This window comes from Bubalus kerabau, chromosome 21 (genome assembly GCF_029407905.1).
Source record: "Bubalus kerabau isolate K-KA32 ecotype Philippines breed swamp buffalo chromosome 21, PCC_UOA_SB_1v2, whole genome shotgun sequence".
Taxonomy (NCBI): Eukaryota; Metazoa; Chordata; class Mammalia; order Artiodactyla; family Bovidae; genus Bubalus; species Bubalus kerabau.
In genome coordinates, this window is record NC_073644.1 from 63955284 (window position 1) to 63974304 (window position 19021).

At 47.7% G+C, this 19021-nt stretch overlaps 1 long non-coding RNA gene and 1 other non-coding gene across 2 annotated transcripts; one reads left to right on the top strand and one right to left on the bottom strand.

Annotated features, from left to right (window-relative positions):
* Nucleotides 1-1036: 1036 nt before the first annotated feature.
* LOC129636256 (uncharacterized) lies at nucleotides 1037-8593 on the bottom strand. The gene is made up of 3 exons (XR_008706833.1): nucleotides 8474-8593; nucleotides 3622-3817; nucleotides 1037-1238 (listed from the first exon to the last, which is right to left on the bottom strand). It is a non-coding gene; the product is annotated as an uncharacterized LOC129636256 (long non-coding RNA).
* A 4453-nt stretch (nucleotides 8594-13046) lies between these two features.
* TRNAC-GCA (transfer RNA cysteine (anticodon GCA)) lies at nucleotides 13047-13117 on the top strand. Its single transcript has one exon. It is a non-coding gene; the product is annotated as a tRNA-Cys (tRNA).
* The last annotated feature ends 5904 nt before the right edge of the window (nucleotides 13118-19021 follow it).

The window sequence follows — 19021 nt, forward strand, 5'->3', positions numbered from 1 at the left end:
TTTTACTTTGCACAAACGGGCAATCACTGTATTTTTCCTAAAGCAAAAGAATCATCTGCCCCCAAAGATGACTTCTGGCCCCCAGCTGGAAGTCAGCACAGTGGAGAACCATTGAAGCTTTGGAGTTTGGGGGTCACTTTCCCCCCTAGTATATCAGGGACAAGAGAACCCATTTTAGATGGAGACCTGAGTCTTTGACCCAGGGATCACTCTGGAAGAAAGATATTTCCCATATAGGTGGGTCATTGGGGTCTCCCCCCCCCAAAAAAAATATTGAAGTTCTAACCCCTGAAACCTGTAAATGTGATGTTATTTGAGGAGTGGGAGGTTCCTGCCTCCTGCCTTAACTACCGGGGACGGCATTGCTCCCGAGAATTTAGAAGCCCGCACAGGACTACACAGATCCCTCTGCATAATCAACCAGTTCTGTCCTGGTCTTACCTTATCCCCACCTCCTTTTTTAAGACTTCTTTTTTAAAAACTATTGATTTATGTATTTTTTAGCTGCACTGAGGCTGTGTTGCCACACAGGGACTTTCTCTGGTTGCAGCGAGAGGGCGCTATGCTTGGTTGCTGCGCGTGGGTCTCTCGCTGCGGTGGCTCCTCTTGTTGGGAGCGCGGGCTCTGGAACACAGGCTCAGCAGTTAGGGCACACGGGCTGAGCTGCTTCACCGCACGTGGAATCTTCCTAGACCAGGGATCAAACCCGTGTCTCCTGCATTGGCAGGTGGATTCTTACCCCTGTGCCACCAGGAAAGTCCATCTTTACGTATCCTTGGTGTGTAACGCATGCATGTGAACTCACCTCCACTCCATAGACTTGTCATCAGCCACGGACAGCCCTCATCACCCTCCAGCCCCGCCCAGTGCCTCCCAAATAAACCACTCGCCAAATGCGGCCTCAGAGTTCTGCACGGCTCAGGATTTGAAATAGTTCACCTCAGAAAGTCTTAATTCTATTTGTTGGTTGTTGTCTCAGCAGATGTTATTTAAATATTTGATTATTAAAGATATTCTCAATTTGCATAAATCTTTATATCATGTTAAAGATGAGAAGGGAAGTGCTATAGTTACTGAAAACTAATTTTACTAATTATTCAGAGCACAATGTAATCAGTGGTTTTAAACGAGTGGAGAGAGAGAATGCCCTGGCGGCCCAGTGGTTAAGACTCCGAGATGTCCTTAGATTCCGGATTCCCGTAGGTCAGAGAAGTAAGGTCCCACAAGCCATGCAGTGGCTAAAAATAAAGAGCAGAGAGAGGCCCTGAGTACTGAGTACTGATGATTCAGTGCTGAGTGCTGAGAATTCGGGGTGCACCAGGCACCAGACATAGGGTGTGTGAGGTGGGGAGCAGCTGGCACCCTCGTCGATGAACTCAGGACCTGGGGGCGTGACTGAGATGCCCCTGGTCCCAGCTCCCAGGCCACCCCCTCGGTATAGCTTCCTGCCCATCACACAGAGGTCCGTGCGCCCAGCTAGACGGCTGGGCCTGCAGCCCTCAGATCCTGCACTGGCCTCAGCTCAGAGGAGGTCGTTGTCCAGAAGCTCTCAGCTCTTTCCATATATTGCATTTGAGTTGTTGTTGTTTTTCAATTGCTCAGTTCAGTTCGGTCACTCAGTCGTGTCCGATTCTTTGCGACCCCATGAATCGCAGCACGCCAGGCCTCCCTATCCATCACCAACTCCCGGAGTTCACTCAGACTCACGTCCATTGAGTCAGTGATGCCATCCAGCCATCTCACCTTCTGTCGTCCCCTTCTCCTCCTGCCCCCAATCCCTCCCAGCATCAGAGTCTTTGGCAATGAGTCAACTCTTCACATGAGGTGGCCAAAGTACTGAAGTTTCAGCTTTAGCATCATTCCTTCCAAAGAAATCCCAGGGCTGATCTCCTTCAGAATGGACTGGATTCTTTGTGACCCCATGGACTGCAGCACACCAGGCTTCCCTGTCCTTCGCCATCTCCCAGAATTTGCTCAGACTCATGTCCATTGAGTCGGTGATGTCATCCAACCATCTTATCCTCTGTCATCCCCTTCTCCTCCTGCCTTCTATCTTTCCCAGCATCACGGTCTTTTCTGATGAGTCAGTTCATGGCATCAGGTGGCCAAAGTATTGGAGCTTCAGCGTCAGTATCAGTCCTTCCAGTGAACATTCAGGACTGATTTCCTTTAGGATGGACTGATTGGATCTCCTTGCAGTCCAAGGGATTCTTAAGAGTCTTCTTCAACACCACAGTTCAAAAGCATCAATTCTTTGGCGCTAAGCCTTCTTTATGGTTCGAATCTCACATCCACACATAACTACCAGAAAAACCATGGCTTTTACTATCCAGACCTTTGTCAACAGAGTGGTGTCTCTGCTTTGTAATGTGCTGTCCAGGTTTGCCACAGCTTTTCTTCCAAGGGTCAATCGTCTTTTAATTTCACTGCTGTGGTCTCTGTCCCCAGTGATTTTGGAGCCCAAGGAAATAAATTCTGTCACTGTTTCAATTTTAGTATTATGTCTCTAGTCCTTTTTATTCTATTATAGACTTAAAAAAAATAATGCCATTGATTTGTTTGAAAATGGGTCACTTATCCTGTACAATGTTGCACATGCTGGTTATATCTGATTCCTTCCACAGGCTGTCATTTAACTAGTTCTTCCTACTGTTTCTTCTGTAAAATAATGTTTATATCAAGACGCACAATTGGATTGAGGTGTAATTATTTTAGGCAGAAAGCTTCCTGGGCGTCACGCCTACTTGTTTCATCATGTCACGAGATCCGTGTGTCGGACTGGCTCACGTTTTCTGATGCCTGCGTCCTAGACGGAGCAGTGGATTCAACTGGTCTGACGATCACTCCATTAGAAAGTTCTATTTTTATTTTTGTTTTATGGGAATTTTTTTTATCTTTTCATCCTAGTCAGCAACAAATATTCCATAGGAGGTAAATACCTCGAAGAAAAAGTAATCTGCATTTTACTTTTCGCAACTCTTAAGTACTCTGTGATCTTTTTACTATTTTTTTAATTGAAGTACAGTTGATGTACAATATTGTATGTTGCTGCTGCTGCTGCTGCGTCGCGTCAGTCGTGTCCGACTCTGTGCGACCCCATAGACGGCAGCCCAACAGGCTCCTCCATCCATGGGATTCTCCAGGCAAGAGTACTGGAGTGGGGTGCCATTGCCTTCTCCGATATTGTGTGTTATAGGTATACAGTATAGTGACTCATAATTTTTAGAGATGATACTCCATTTACAGTTTTTGTAAAATACTGGCTGTGTCCCCCGTGTTGTACACTATACTCTTGTGGCTTACTTTATCCCTACCAGTCTGTACCTCTTGCTCCCCTCCCCCCTGTATTGCCCCTCCCTCCGTCCGTCCTCTATCCACTTGGATCTCTGTATCTGTGAGGCTGCTTAGTGATATAACAGTATCTGCATTTTTCTGACTTAGTTTCTTTTCATCCATGTTGTTGCTAATGGCAAGATTCCATTCTTTTTTATGGCTAAGTAGTATCCTATTTTACGTATATATATCTCATCTTCTTTACCCATTCATCTGTTAATCGACACTTAAGTTGCTCCCCTTTTGGCAGTTGTAAATAAGGCTACGGTGACATTGCGGCACGTGTACCTTTTCAAATCAGGGTCTTTGTGTTTAGAAAGTTTTTATCTTCATGAAGTTCTTTCCTAGGAGTGGCATCTCTTCCTTCCCCCAAAGGTTCATCTGACGGTTGCAGCCTCCACCAGTGAGTGTGCTGTTATCTCAAAGTGGCGAGATGGCAGTTTTTAAGTTATATCCCTGGTGACTCAGACAGTAAAGAATCCCCCTGCAATACAAGAGACACAGGTTTGATCCCTGGGTCAGGAAGATCCCCTGGAAAAGGGAATGGCAACCCACTCCAGTATGCTTGCCTGGAGAATCCCATGGACAGAGGAGCCTGGTGAGCTACAATCCATGGGGTCGCAAAGAGTCAGACACGACTGAGCGACTGAGCACACACACAACTCTAAAGATGCTGGCTGGAAGTCTTTTGTGAAAACCAAAACCAAAATCTCCCCTCATCACCTCTTGGGCAGGAATCCATTTTAGTGCTGTGGTTACGTGTGTGATATTCAGTCACGTCCAAGTCTTTACGACCCCATGGACTGTAGTCCACCAGGCTTCTTTGTCCATGGGATTTTCCAGGCAACCATGTTGGAGTGGGTTGACATTTCCTGCTCCAGAAATGTGTGATATTGCTTGTTTAATGTTTACCAAGGTTCCCCTAAAGAAAAGCATGATTTAAGCATCCAGAACGGCAGAGCTTGGGGAGAACCTGGTCTCTGAGACTATCTGTGGCTCTTCTACCATGGTCTTTCTGAGGTTCCTTCAGTCGCTCAGTCATGTCTGACTCTTTGCGACCCCAGGGACTGCAGCACGCCAGGCTTCCCTGTCCATCACCCAGTCCCGGAGCTTGCTCGGACTCCTGCCCTTTGAGTCGGTGATGCTGAGTTCCGAGGTTAACGCTTCGATCCTCATTTCCTGCTGCATCACCTGGGCCTTGCTGGAGCAGCTGTACTATTTGAGCTTTGTCTTTAAATGCTGTCTTGATAGTTTCTGTCCTCTGCCTAAAAATATGCAATAGTTTTCCCTATTCTGGGAAAAAAATTCTTCTCTTACACCATAGCACCGAATTCGTCAGCCTGGTGTGTGGATTCCTTCTGACCTGAGCGTACCTGTGTCTCCAGCATGGCTACCCTTCATCTCCTTACACCCATGGCTTGGCCCAGTCAAATCCTATTATCCTCCCAAAATGGCCTGTGCATTCTTTCCATAGCTCTTTTATTTATACCTCTTTCTGCCAGTAACATTCTTCCCCATGTTTGTCAAACCCAACCTGTCCCCAAAGGCTCCGTTCAAATGCCACGTCTTCATGAAACCATTCTTGGTGATCCTGCAGAAGAAAGATATCCTGACTTCAGTCACCCCAAGAAGTAGGTGCCTCTGCAGGTATAATCTATTAAACTTTTAAGAGAACCAACTAAGTTAAAAAAAAAAAGGATTCAAAAAGACAATAATAGATGTACACAAGATGTAATGAAATAGGAAATAAAGATTACGGAGTAAAGAGAAGGCGAGCAGGCCAGCTATGCTGGTGAACTGAGTCACCGTGTCTGGGTTATGGATCCAAGTCTGAGCTTCCTAATAGCTTGAGAAATTGAGGGAAATGCTTAAATTACATGCATTTATAAGTGAAAACAAACTTTTCAGATGGCTTTACATGAATGGGTATAGTGGAGAATATTTTATGGCGACTGCAGAGGTAAATTGCGTGTGACCGTTTCTTACAGCAACATTTGAGAAAAGGTGAGGCAGTTGGGCAAGTGAGGCAACTGGGTCTTCCAGGTGTCTTCGTGGTAAAGAACCTGCTGCCAAAGCAGGAGACTCAGGCTTGATCCCCGGGTCGGGAAGATCCCCTGGAGAAGAAAGTGGCAACCCACTGCAGTATTCTCGCCTGGAAAATCCCATGGACAGAGGAGCCTGGTGGGCTGCAGTCCAGGGGGTCACCAAGAGTTGGACACGACTTAGCGACTGAGCACAGCACACGTGCCTCCAATTATTCAACTCTGAATTTTGGAGAGTATTTAACAAAGATGGTTTACCTGCTTTAATTTATTTAAAAAGGTTTTTTTTGAAGGTACCCAAATGTAGAGCTAATATAACAAACTCCTAGTTTCAACAATTATCCACGTTTTAATTTGCTTATTTTTAATTACAACAATATTAAGCACACATAATCAGAAAATCAGAGAATACCAAAAGACATTAAATTCAAAATCCCTTCTACCTTTTACCCCAAGATAACCACTCTCACAATTTCTTGAGTATCCTTTCAGAAATGTTCTGTGTACCTATTATGTACATTTGTCCTTTTGAAAGTGTGATCATACTGTTTTAATGTTTTTCCTACATAATGTTTTTCACCTTTAAAGCTAGTAATATACCTTGGAGAGCCATATCTTCATTTATAAATGCACTTCATTATTTTATTAATAGGAGTAGTCACTCTTATGTGCACCTAACTGTGTTCCTGCAATTCCTCATCTTTCTTTACAAATATTAACTTTTTTAATCCTGCCAATGGTTCTACATAGATTAAAATGTTATCCCATTTTACAGATGGGGAAACTGGAGGGGGAGGTAAAGTAATGCTCCTGGAGTTACACAGCAGCTGAGTGTCAGAATCTGTGTTCTTCGCCACCACACTCGCCTGCCTCTATGCAATGCAGTGCTGTGTAGCTGTGTGGTATCCACTGCGTGGACCTAATTGTTTTATTTCTGTGGGTGGATGTTTAGGTTTCCAATTTATCTTGCTGTCGTAAGCCATGTTGCTGTGACTTCTATTTAAACACAGAGATTTGAACTTGTATTTATTGCCTCTCCCCCTGAAACCCACCATGGTGACAATAAAAGTATGTGTGCTCATGTGCTTACACACACACACACACACACACACACACACACACACAGATAACAGGCGAAGCAGATGAAAGCACCAACATTCAGAAGCTGAAAAGCATATGACTGGCTGCAGATGGTGGGTGACTGGTAGCAGATCAGAAAAAGCTGAGACCTTTGTTGGTAGTAGGGGAACCAAGAGGCAGGTCTGTTGGTGTTTCGGGATCCCAGAGAAGCTCAGGCACTACAAAATCGGAGGCTTTTGGTTCTCCCAGGGGCCCTGGGACTGATCCGCCCAAGGGTTCTGAGTCCCTGTCATGACTGTAGGGAAGGATTCCAGAAGGAAGATGCAAACGGCATTCATCATAAATCCAACTACACTGAAAGAACGCCTCTTCATCAAAAGACATCATAAAGAGAGTTCAAATGAAAACCAGATGGGAAAAAATTTGAAATACATGTAGCTCATGAAAAACTAGTATTCAAAATATGTGAAGGATTTCTAGCAATAAGAAAATCTAGTAAACAAAACAGGTACTTTAAAAGGAGAAAATCCAAAGAGTTGATAAACATGTGAAAAGTGACCCAATGTCACTTTTCATCAAGAAAACACAAAACTAAAGTGGGAGATCGTTACATACGCGACAGATGGGCAGAATTTGAACAGTTCTAACAGTCTCAGTTGTCGACGACACAGAGGGGCGGGTACTTTTTACATTGTGCTGGGGATGGGAGTCAGGGACCCCCACCGAGGAGAGCAGTTTGGTGTCAGGACAAAGCTCAAGAGATGATTCCCTGGGACCCAGAGTTCAGCATCAGCTGTCCACCTAGAGACACCTTTGCAGACCAGCACCAGGACACACAGGCAAAGAGGCTCCAAGCACCATTCCTCAAAACAGTCCCAAAGTGCAAACAACCCAAATGTCCGTTAACGATAAAGGACTGGCAGAGTCCTTCCGTGGGACACTGTGACGGTGAGATTGAATATACACTTCACACAATAATATGGGTGAACCGCAGAAAAGGGTTGAACACAAGAAACAAGACACAGAAATGCAATATGGTGCCACAAAGATTCTTTTAAAACAGCTGATAAGAGCTGAGAAATATTCTGGTGACTTTTGTTTTTATCTGGTTGGGCAAACTCCTAGACGTGAGTTTGCACTAACTGAAGGACAGGGGAGCCTGGAGTCCCACAGTCCCTGGGGCCGCAGAGTCAGACACGACCTAGCAACTAAACAACAAGTTGAGCACAACACAAAATCCAGAATCCATCAAGGAAATACTGCAAAACATGGAAATACTGCAAAACATGGAGCCCAAGCTGCACGTTAGGTTCCATGGGCCCTTCCCAGCATCTCTGGGAATCCCCGAGCTCAGGCGTTCTCCCGCCCCCGGCCCCCAGGCTGGTCCTGCTGATTTGGCTGCTTCCAGAGCTCTTCTCATCTCTCCACTGCACAGCCCCGGGCAGGGGCCCAGTGGGCTTTCACTGTCCAGTCCCTCCCAAAAGAGACCTCTCCGAGGCTGCACGCCTGTGTGTCTGTGTGTGTCCAGGCACAAGCACAGCCGGCCTGCTGCCATGCGGTTGGGTGGGCGAGAGGGTAGGCAGACCCCTGGTTCAGACGTGGAGTCATGGTGCTGTCACCTAAAGCCTTTGTGATCTTAACCCTTTTGCACTTGAATTGTCAGCCCCCAAACAAGCATAGGAACAGAACATACCGGCTGTCTGAGAAGTGATGTAAACCACCCGGGGTGCCAGGCACAGCCTGTAACCCTAATGTGCCTGCTGTCCCTTCAGTCGGCTCCCACTCTGTGACCCCATGGACCGTAGCCCGCCAGGCTCCTCTCTTCATGGGATTCTCCAGGCAAGAGCACCGGAGCGGGTTGCCATGCCCTCCTTCAGGGGATCTTCCCACCCAAGGACAGAGCTCCATCTCTTAGGTCTCCTGCGTTGGCAGCTGGGTTCTTTACCAACAGTGCCGTGTGGGAAGCCCAAACACCTAATAAACAGTCAGTATTCTTAGCACCTGCAGAGTACAGATACCTAAGTGAACAGAACCCGGGCCTCCAGAGCGGGCTTCCCGCGGGCGGGCTCCCCGCAGCCTCTCTTGTCCTTCCGCTCACTCCATGGCCTCCCGCGCCCTGGCCAATCGTCTCTCCAGGCCGTGCCTCTCCGTCTCTGGACTTGCCTTGCCTCTACCGCCAACTTGGTCCGCTGGGCGCGGTGCAGCTCCTGGGCGCGGTGCAGCTCCCAGCCCCGGGCCGCGCAGCAGGGCCGAGCCCCCTCCGCGCACAAGGCCGCCCCGGGTAAGCACAGGCGGCGAGCCGCTCCGGCCCCGCCCACACCTCCCGGCCCTCCGCGTGGACCGAGCAGGGGAGGGTTTATTTTCCGGTGGAAATGAGTGATGGCACTGCCTTCGGAGAGGGGCCACCGTCCCCCGGGGCTCTAAATAAAGTGCGCTCTTGCTTATAAACGAGCCCGTCCAGGTCCTGCTTGAGGGGACCCACTGTCTTCAGCTACCCAGCCCCCCGGGGGCGGTGACGCTTCCCTCGTCCTGCTTCTGCATTTCCAGCTCCCACCCCTCCGGTCCTTGGGAGGAGGAGGCACTCTGTGGAGCTACAGGCTGAGGACCGACTCCGGGTGGGGCTCACACCTGATCTGAAGGCACAACGTCCCTCTCAGGAGAGGGGGCTCCCACCCGGCCCGCTGGGTCCTGTGATTAACGGCCCAAACCACAGGCATGTCCCCGCATGTTGTTTTTTTGGACGTTTTTTTTTCTGCTGTAAACTAGAAAAGGACCTCGAGCCTGGGAGATAAGAGAATTCATTTTGTAAGCAGCAGGCCTCTGGGAGCGGATGTGACGGCGTGATGGGAGAATCGACAGGTCAGAACACTTGCTTGAGAAGCCAACCAGGCCGTGTCTCCGAGCAGGTGTGGGTTTGCTCACGTTCAGGAGCCAAACGTGCCCCGTTACTGCATCGCTTGTTCTAAATCAAACGTGACCTTGAGCCTCCGCTTGACAAGGGCGGTGAGAAATTCACTACTAGCCCGGGCGTGGGCCGCCCCTCTGCCTCCCCGAGGGGATGAGAGTCTGTCGGGAAAAGGTGGGGAGAGGCCTCTGCTTTTCAGTCCGCCAGTGACGGTGCCCTGGCCGCTCCCTGCCTGCTGTCCCAGCCGCGGGGTCCTCAGCGGGGCCGCCGCGTCCTTCCTGACCAGAGCTGCGCGCAGAGGTCTTCAGCCTGACGGCCAGGCCTTCTGTCCTATCGGAACATCCGCCTGGGTGCCGCGTGGGGAGGGGCTGGGAGAGGAATGCACCCCACTGGGCTCAGGAAATCTAACTCTGGGGGTCACGGCCACTCCTCCTTTCCTCAGCGCCCTCAGTCTCTGGGCGGAGGAGTAATGGTCCCCCGGGCTTCCCACGTGGCGCTTGAGGTAAAGAACCCGCCTGCCAGTGCAGGTTGACGTGAGACTCGGGTTCGATTCCTGAGGAAAGCAGGGCAACCCACTCCAGCATTCTTGCCTGGAGGATCCCATGGACAGAGGGGCCTGCCGGGCCCCAGTCCGTGGGGGCATAAAGCGTCGGACACGACTAAAGTGACTTAGCATGCACACGAGATGCCCTCGTTCTACTTTCGACCTGGAAGTCCTCCATGTGCGTCTAATTCTGACTCCCATATCTGGGTGGAGGACAGTCCCTCTTGCTCTCCAGGGTGACTCCTTGAGATATCTGGGCCTGACCCTGTTCCATTCCTCAGCACCAAGTTCAGAAACATCCCTGGACCAGGCTGTGCTAACCTGGATCTGAGGATGCCGGGTGAACTGTGTACAGCACCCTGTGTAACTCTGAGGTGGGTCAGGGCCCCCGGCACAGGGAAGTCAGTCTCCAGACATACCCAGGTTAGGCTACGTGTGCGCCTGCCGTAGCCATATGTAAATGGTTAGGGTTCCAGAAGGTCTCACGTGACCCTCATTCTCTCAGACCAAAGGTGCACACCTTTCCGCCATGAGGACCTAATGATCTAGAGCTGGTCTGGCCATTTAAATCTAACTGATGTAAAATCACGTTTAGGATTCATCTGCTGCATGGCACTAGCTGCATTTCAAGTGCTCAGAAGTCACGTGTGGGTAGTGGTGCCGTATACTCACCGGCACCAGCCATCATCTCCACCTTCTGCGGGACAGTGTTGATCTCTAAGGCTGTGCCTGTGTCATTGATGTTATTCAGTTGCAAAGTCGTGTCTGACTCTGTGACCGCGTGAACTGCAGCGTGCCAGGCTCCTGGTTCTCTGCTGTCTCCTGGAGCTTGCTCAGATTCGTGTCCGTTGAGTTTGTGATGCTGCCTAACCATCTTATCCTCTGTCACCCTCTTCTCTTCCTGTTCTCAGTCTTTCCCAGCATCAGGGTTTTTTCCAATGAGTGGGCTTTTCGCATCAGGTGGTCAAAATATTGGAGCTTCAACTTCAGCATCAGTCTTTTCAATGAATATTCAGGGCTGATTTCCTTTAGGATGGACTGGTTGGATCTCCTTGCAGTCCAAGGGACTCTCAAGAGTCTTCTCCAGCACCACAACTCAAAAACATCAATTCTTTGGCATTTAGCCTTCTTTATGGTTCAACTCTCACATCCGTACATGACTGCTGGAAAGACCATAGCTTTAACTAGATGGACCTTTGTCGGCAAAGTAATGTCTCTGCCTTTTAATATGCTGGCTGGGTTTGTCATAGCTTTTCTGCCAAGGAACATATGTCTTTTAATTTCGTGTCTTTGATAGCATATCTGATTTCCCACAGGTCTCCTAGCTAGGTTGACCTCCTTGATCCTTTAGAGATGAAATCCTGTTGCGATCATACAACCATCTCTGTATCTGCTCTGGTCTGAAGTCTGTGAGCCTGTGTTAACATTTGCCACCAAAACATCATGCTTCATTTTTTGAGCACTGGCTCTTCTGACATTTTTGCCAAGTTTATATTTTATGCATTGTATTTCCTTTCTCAGTCACAGTGACAAATGAAAATTTGTCAAAATTGGAAGAAAAATGTACAAAAACTAAAAGAGAGCTGTTAGAGAGATGCATTAGCTCGAGGTGTAGGTGCTGACTGGGCAACCTCCTGGCCGTTAGACAGCCATGGGGATGAGTTTGGTTATTAATGAGGGCATCGTTTATGATAAAAGGCTGTGACGGCAGCGTCACAAGCGGTCATTATATGCCAGCGTTGGCTAGACACGTTAATCGCTGCAGCCAACATAATTGATTTCGATGTCTTCACAGCTTGATACCCAAATAAATTGGTAGTTGATGAAGCCATAGGCTTTGAAGATTTCAATCTAGAGTGAAAAATCTATAGTCCTGGTAGAAGGTCATCACATTGGGTATTTTTTCCTTTTTCCTGCCTATGCTGGAGGACTTATCAAAGCATCTCAGATTATAGAAGTTGCCTTCTCCAGGTGATTTTCAGGGAGGCAGACCCTGTTCTAAAAGACTCCTTTCAACTATTCAATTAAATCCTCCTTGAAATGCATTCTTGTTAGTCAAGCAGCAACATCGTTATTGTGCAGGCAGTTCCCCAAGGATCCCCATTAAGGATATTTCTGGGAGTCAGTTCCTTGAAGAGGTAGCTCTTTAAAAGTTATGCTCAGACTCCTAGAATTTCCCTGAAAAACCACAGGAGCGTATTCCTGGCAGGGCTTTGGCAATACAGCGCGTGATGGCCGTGTAACTAATAGCTGCCACCCGTCATCTTATGCAGACAAGTGCTTGCATGCTGTAGGAATTTAAATTGAAATTCAGAAATATGGCTGGTGTGATAATGAAAAGGTTCTGGCAGAAGCGATGTGGAGCCCTTGACAATCACAATTGAGGAAATCTGCTGAGATGGCTGAAACATCAGTTATGAAATAACCTTCCAACTTGACATTTTTGGAATTTCCTATTTTCCAGCCTTCCAAAAGGGAAGACAGATTGCTCTAGTCATCAGGCGTATCTCTTAGTATGTTCAGTAGATTGAGAAGGTACCTCCCAGACAAGAGAGGAGCAAGCGGGTGTGGGTCCTGGTCAACCTCTGCTGTGAAAGCAAACTCTTCTGGCCCAAGTTTCCAGCCTTTTATGAGGCATGAGATGGAGGTTAAATACATTCGATCGATCATTTATTCCTGCATTCATTCAATTATTTATTTATTCAGTTGATTCTCTGCTTGTGGGAGAGTAGCATTTTCCCTCCCCGACAGCCTGCCTTCCTCTGCTCCTGTTCTCATGAGGAGCATCACTGTTTTTAAACTTTTTAAATGGAATATCTAGGAAGCAAGTTTTTAAAAGATACTGTACATTCTGAATTCATACTGATATTTGCAATTCAGAATTAGGCTTATAGAGTTTTTGCTTCTTTGACTTTTCATGTTCTTTTCTCTTATACTGAAAATCTTGCTTCCTAATGACATTAGTATAATTCCTTATTTGTTTTATTCTACAAATACGTTCAAAATATTGGTTCAAAATAACAATACCACATCATTACCAACAATATGGTTACTGAAAATACTTTTAAGATTTCTTCGGAGGTCTTTTGTTCTGATTTCTGTTTGTTGGTATTTAGGAGTTCATAGGTATATGTATGGGGCTTCCCTGATGGCTCAGTGGTAAAGAATCTGCCTGCAGTGCAGGAGACGCAGGTTCGATCCCTGCTCGGGAAGATCCCCTGGAGGAAGAAATGACTCCCCACTCCAGCATCCTTATCTGGGAAATGCCATGGACAGAAGAGCCTGGCAGGCTCAGTCCATGGGGTTGCAAAGAATCGGACACAACTGAAAGGACTGAGTACACACGTGTATGTGTATATGTGTATACTTATGTGTGTGCGTATGTATGCTGCGGCTGCTGATAAGGCGCTTCAGTCATGTCTGACTCTATGCGACCCTATAGACAGCAGCCCACCAGGCTCCTCTGTCCACAGGATTCTCTAGGCAAGAATACAGGAATGGGTTGCCATTTCCTTCTCTAGTATACATGTATACATATCATAATATAATAATCGTGTTTTAAAGTCAGTTGCAAAGACAACTCTCCGTGTGATTAAACCGTTAGGGTCAATTGTTTCCTTTTGCTTTTGAGTTTGTGTTTTTTCCCCATTTTGGTTTAATTTTGCTTTTGTATTCTTAGATATATACATAGGTAAAGGTCATAACTATAAAACAAGGGATCTTTTAATTTTTACACTTTATTGGAGGGTGACCGGTTTATGCGGTGTTGGCTTCTGCCCTACTGCAATGGGAATCAGCCGTAGGCACGCGCGCGCCCCTCCCTCCTGAGCCTCCCGCCCACCTCCTGCCCCATCCCGCTCCTCTGGCTGGCACAGAGTGCGGGCCGGTCTCCCTGCATCACAGCAGCTTCCCCCGCTGTTTAACATGTGGCTGCCCCATCCCGCTCCTCTGGCTGGCACAGAGCACGGGCCGGGCTCCCTGCATCGTAGCAGCTTCCCCCGCTGTCTGTTTCATATGTGGCGATCTGTGTGTTCTGGAGCCACTCTCTCAAGCCATCCCACTACCCTGTCCTTCCCCACTGGGTCCACAAGCCTTCAAACAAGGTATCTCGAGGAAAGTCCAGCTGTCATTCCTGTTCCCTCTCTTGTATCCCTGTTCCTATCATAATATGTTTTGGGGGGCTTTGATTTCCCCTTCAGTTTTTTGATATAAGAAAACATGTACCTGAATATATATGAATATATTTTTCATTATTTTCCCTCTTAGAAAAAAGAGAATCTATTACATACATTTCTGTACCTCAGCTGCATGCACCTAAAAACAGCTCCCTCTCTGTGTCAGTAGAGACCCTCCTTCCTTTCTAGCTGCCAGTATTCTAACATGGGGACCTACTTTAGTGTTCTCGTGTCTGTCCCTATTGATGAACATTTGGGCTATTTCCAGTCTTTTGCTTTTATAAATGGTATAGTGAAAAGTCTTGTGCATATTCATTTCTTATTTTTGAGAGAAGATCATTGGAATAGATTCTATAAGCTGAATCAAAAGGTAAATGCATATGGTTTTGCCAGCTATTGCTAAATGCCCATCTATAGAGACTGTACTGCTTAGCATTTCCACTAGCAATGAGTTTGTTCTCCCCTCTCCTTTTGGATTTTTGCCAAAGGGAGTGGAAAAATAGTTTATTGGTGAAGCTAAATTTTTATTTCTTTTTCTATAATCTATATACTAAGAATTTAATTCCAAAGGGACAGAACTTCTTTTGGACAGTAGCACCTTTGAGGTTGTCAAAGCAGAAAAATCGCCCCCTGTCTACATTCAGTTCAGTTCAGTTCAGTTCAGTAGCTCAGTCGCGTCTGACTCTTTGCGACCCCATGAATCGCAGCACGCCAGGCCTCCCTGTCCATCACCAACTCCCGGAGTTCACTCAGACTCATGTCCATCGAGTCAGTGATGCCATCCAGCCATCTCATCCTCTGTCGTCCCCTTCTCCTCCTGCCCCCAATCCCTCCCAGCATCAGAGTCTTTTCCAATGAGTCAACTCTTCGCATGAGGTGGCCAAAGTACTGGAGTTTCAGCTTCAGCATCATTCCCTCCAAAGAAATCCCAGGGCTGATCTTCAGAATGGACCGGTTGGATCTCCTTGCAGTCCAAGGGACTCTCAAGAGTCTTCTCCAACACCACAGTTCAAAAGCATCAATTCTTTGGCGCTCAGCCTTCTTCACAGTCCAACTCTCAAATCCATACATGACCACTGGAAAAACCATAGCCTTGACTAGATGGACCTTTGTTGGCAAAGTAATGTCTCTGCTTTTGAATATGCTATCTAGGTTGGTCATAACTTTCATTCCAAGGAATAAGCATCTTTTAATTTCATGGCTGCAGTCACCATCTGCCGTGATTTTGGAGCCCAGAAAAATAAAGTCTGACACTGTTTCCACTGTTTCCCCATCTATTTCCCATGAAGTGATGGGACCGGATGCCATGATCTTCGTTTTCTGAATGTTGAGCATTAAGCCAACTTTTTCACTCTTCACTTTCACTTTCATCAAGAGGCTTTTTAGTTCCTCTTCACTTTCTGCCATAAGGGTGGTTTCATCTGCATATCTGAGGTTATTGATATGCTATTGAATAAGGAAGTTTTTCCTACAGATGGGCTTGAATTGTCAAGCTCTCATTCAGAGCAGCTCAGCCACAGGGTGTGTGTATAAGTGGAATAGCCAAAAACCACGATTCAAGAAGGCCCAGAGAGCTCTTTTGATCATGTGCCACTGAATATCTTTGGAGACATTTATACCCATCAGATAATCCATGGACACTTATTGAGAAGACTGAGCTTGCTCTGGAGTTAGAAGTTCTTGGCACAATAAAGGAAACAGTGGTTGATACTGAAGGATTAACTGGGCAAAGATCATGGTGCCTGAAGCGAAAACTTGATGAATTTCTTACTCTTAAAATCTCCATCTCATCTTGCGTATACAAAAGAACTCCAGAAGGAATATTCACAACATATTATATATATTACCTGTTTGGATTTCAAGACTGAATAAATGCTAGCAAAAATATAGATTTGTCTTTTCCTTTCTTTTTGTTTATTTTTGATCAGTTAGGGCACTCAGTGCTATAAAGTGGGTCTTGTAAGTGGGGAATTGACTTTATAGAAAAGGACAATGTCACATGTTTACAAAGAAGCACTCACTGAGCACTTAATTTCACCAGATTGCCAGTTAGCGTGCTACCAATTTACTGAGAATTCAACATTTAGTGCTGAGCTTCTGTGGCATGAAGCCATGCTGGAAGCTGGGCATACAGAGATGACTAATGCATGGTTCCTTCCCTAGAGGGATTTACCGCGTGATAGGGGGGACTCAGAGTTGGACACGACTGGAGTGACTTAGCAACAGCAGCAGCAGGGGGGACTGACAGGTAAATTCTATTATAAATTAATAGAACCTCTGACATGGGACCATTCAGAATGTGTAGTCATTTTTTACATAGATTTCCACTAATAGAGTTTACTCTTCTTCTTAGACACAGCTTTCTGGAGTTAAGATTCACATGCCGTAGAATTCACCTGTTAGGAGTGTACAGTTCAGTGTTACTTGTGTTTGTGTGCCCACGCAGAATGGGGCAGTCATCACCACAGTTGATTTTAGGACATTTTCATCACCATGAAAAAGAAACCCAGCATCCTTGAGCAGTCACCCCTCATTTCCCTCCAACCAACTCCCTGGCCCTAGGCAGCCACTAATCTTTCTGTCTCTAAAGATGTGCCTTTCTGGATATTTCAGAGACGTCGATGGAAATGAGACCATATGATACACAGTCTTTTGTGACTGCCTTCTTTCACTTATGAACAGCATGTTTTCAAAGCTCCTCAGTGTTGTAGCATGTACTGGTACTCCCGTCTTCTTTTGGCCAAATAATACTCCATGGTGGATAGGCCACACTTTCTGTTGTTGTCTACCATTCTTTTATTAGGGTGAGATTTATATACAGTGAAATGCACAAATCTTGTGTGGCCATACCACGTTTTGTTTATCAGCCGATGAATATTTAGGCTGTTTCCGCTTTGGGGCTATATATAATGCTGTTAGGGCTTCCCGGCTAGCCAAGCAATAATGAATCCACGTGCCAATGCAAGAGACATGGGTTCGACCCCTGGCTCGGGAAGATCCCCTGATCTCCTGGAGAAGGAAATGGCAACCCACCCCAGTATTCTTGCCTGGGAAATCCCAGGGACAGAGGAGCCTGGTGGGCTGCAATCCATGGGGCACAGAGGAGTTGGATACAACTCAGCGACTAAACAACAGCGGGTGGTGCCACTAAGAATGTTCGTGTGCAGGCTTCTGAGTGTGCACCTAGTGAAACTTGGCTTCCCTGGTGGCTCAGATGGTAAAGAATCTGCTGCAATGCAGGAGACCCAGGTTCGATCCCTGGGTTGGGAAGGAGAAGGGGATGGCAACCCACTCCAGTGTTCTTGCCTGGAGAATCCCGGGGACAGAGGAGCCTGGTGGGCTGCAGTCCCTGGGGTCGCAGGGTCGGCTAACGCACACACACACCCTAGTGGAGTCATTGAGTTTAATCTTCTGAGAAACAGGCTCCCTCAGGGAAGGAGAGCATCTTCACAGCACAGTGCTAAGTGTTCACACAATAGTGCAAGCGCGGTCAGTTCTCAGCTCCTGGCTCCAAGCTGGCGTCCTGTGGATTGTCCACGTTTGGGGACTGGGGGGGCCTGTGCCGTCAGAAGCCTTCTGCCCGGGGCGCGCTGCCCCTCCAGCCCGTGCTGGAAGCCTTCTGCCCGGGGTCAGCTGCTCCTCCAGCCCACGGCCGGGATGCGATGCTATCCAAGGCGCATCTCTCCATCTTGTTTCCACGGTTGCATGAGCGCCTGTGCCGAAACCCACACACCCGAGCTCCGTGACTGCCCTGTTTGTTGACCTACTGGTGATCCTGAGAAACGGGAAACTGGAGAGTTTGGCACCACCTGGGCCTGGCGGCCGCCTCAAGCTAAAGTCTGCCTAGTGACGGAGTCTAGCCTTTCACCAGGAATGAACACTTCCTCCTCTGTCTGTCCCAGATTCCCCTTTCCCTTAAATGGGGACATCGTACTGGTCATCGGGGTTGTCATTTCTCTGATTGACCTGCCTCTTCAGTCACCACCTCTGTGTTCGCTCCCAGCACCCCCTGCTCCCCAAACATGGTTCATCCAAGCCTCAAGTCCTGTCTGCTCTCACTGTCTCAGGAACTCAAGAGGTTAAAGCTGGAGGGCCCCTCCTCGGGGCTTCACCTCTCGAAGCTAACTTTTATTTTTCACTTACCAGCAGAAAGATCATTTTCCATGATACAGAAACAACAGCACTATTGAGTGGCCGAATTGAAGTGCCGAGGCGTTCGTCAGCACCTCAGCAGTATTTACACCGTCCCTCGGGCCGGGGAGCGGCCTTCCTTGTTCCTTGGCTCTCATGGATCAGCAGAACCCTTGGGATTTGGCCACAGCGGGTTTCACACAGCCTGACCCCTGGAATCTTCAGAGCTTCCCGACGTGGCTCTTTAGATCCTGGTTCCTCTTGGGTGGTTGGCCCCAGGGAAGTCCCCTGAGGACTGCTTCCCCGTGGGCGATGTCTTTGAAGGGTTTCTGTGAGGTGAGGATGTCCCCTCTGCTCAGGGGGCCCTAGGGCAACCCTCCTTAGCTACCACCACCCGCTTCTCCCAGGCTTCCTTCTCCCTCTTGGGCAATGCAACAAGGAGCTCAGCTACCCATCTTTCTGGTTCCCTTGCAACTCTAGATAAATTTCAAAATATTTTTTAAGGCGTCCAAGGCAATTAAGTGCTGATATCCGCAGGAATCTTCCCCAGGTGGTTCAGTGGTAAAGAACCCGCCTGCCAACGCAGGAGACACAGGGGACATGGGTTTGATCCCTGTGTCGAGAATATCCCCTGGAGGAGGAAATGGCACCCCACTCCAGCCTTCTTGCCTGGAGAATCCCATGGACAGAGGAGCCTGGTGGGCTACAGTCCGTGGGGTCACTAGAGTCGGACACGACTGAGCGACTGAGCAGGCAGGCAGGGGTCACATCTTCAGCTTCATGGGACATATAATTTTCATTATTACGATTT